Here is a 1,511-nt window from a genome sequence, read left to right as displayed (position 1 = left end):
TGCTTGGATGATGGAATAGGCTTTCCTTTAAAGAGCTGCATCTAACCTCCCACTGGAAGGCCTTCCTGCGCTCCAGCCATGGACTGGACCAAGGACTCTCACCGTGGGGGAACCACTCAGTGCTGCCTTTCTCCCTGCCCTCTCCTCCTTTCTGCCTCAGGGCTGACTGAGCCACCCACAGGGACCCCCATTTTGTTCTCAGCTCTTCCGCAGTGTCCAGTGGTGTCTGGGATGCCCGAGACTGAGAACCTGTTATCTCTGGCCTCCGTGAGGCCCAGAGACCTCAGACTGCCCCTTGTCCACCTCCCGGAGAGCTGGGATTTCGTGGCTTCACACAGCCAGACAACCCACCAGGTCCTCCTGCCCAGAGCACCGGAACTCTGGCAGGATGCGGGTTTTCTTCCACTCCCTTTATTCCACCCAACAGGGAGGTCTCCAATTTCCTCTGCTGTCAACTCTGGCCACAGTGACAGTTCCTGTGTTCTCAGGAGAGAAGTGTTAATTGGTAAGCAGTAATGCACTCTTTAGAAGAAGAGCTGGGGCTTTGCAGACGCCACTGTCGCTTTTCGCCGCTTGCTGCAGCCATGGTCAACCCCACCGTGTTCTTTGACATCACGGCCGATGACGAGCCCTTGGGCCGCGTCTCCTTCGAGCTGTTTGCAGACAAAGTTCCAAAGACAGCAGAAAACTTTCGAGCTCTCAGCACTGGAGAGAAAGGATTTGGCTATAAGGGTTCCTCCTTTCACAGAATTATTCCAGGATTCATGTGCCAGGGTGGTGACTTTACACGCCATAATGGCACTGGCGGCAGGTCCATCTACGGAGAGAAATTTGAGGATGAGAACTTCATCCTGAAGCATACAGGTCCTGGCATCTTGTCCATGGCAAATGCTGGACCAAACACAAACGGTTCCCAGTTTTTTATCTGCACTGCCAAGACTGAATGGCTGGATGGCAAGCATGTGGTCTTTGGGAAGGTGAAAGAAGGCATGAACATTGTGGAAGCCATGGAGCGTTTTGGGTCCAGGAATGGCAAGACCAGCAAGAAGATCACCATTTCCGACTGTGGACAACTCTAATTTCTTTTGACTTTCGGGCATTTTACCCATCAAACCATTCCTTCTGTAGCTCAGGAGAGCGTCCCTACCCCATCTGCTCGCAATGTCCTGTAATCTCTGCTCTCACTGAAGTTCTTTGGGTTCCATATTTTCCTCATTCCCCTTCAAGTCTAGCTGGATTGCAAAGTTAAGTTTATGATTATGAATAAAAACTAAATAAGAAAAAAAAAAGAAGAAGAAGAAGAGCTGGGCTAAGTGGAGCAGAGATGTTACTCTTCACAGATGGAGGTCTTCTATTTTTCCTCCCTGTAACCATCCCTCCTCTGTGTACACCCTGATGGAAGGATGGAAGGGCATGGTATTTTTCTTCTTCTTCTTCTTCTTCTTCTTCTTCTTCTTCTTCTTCTTCTTCTTCTTCTTCTTCTTCTTCTTCTTCTTCTTCTTCTTCTTCTT

The 1,511-nt window shown here is 49.5% G+C and overlaps 1 pseudogene; it reads left to right on the top strand.

Moving 5' to 3' along the window:
- On the top strand, window positions 542-1,281 carry Gm13493 (predicted gene 13493; annotated as a pseudogene).

The sequence above is a fragment of the Mus musculus genome, chromosome 2, assembly GCF_000001635.26.
Source record: "Mus musculus strain C57BL/6J chromosome 2, GRCm38.p6 C57BL/6J".
NCBI classification, from domain to species: Eukaryota; Metazoa; Chordata; class Mammalia; order Rodentia; family Muridae; genus Mus; species Mus musculus.
This window is presented reverse-complemented; position numbering and strand designations above follow the sequence as displayed.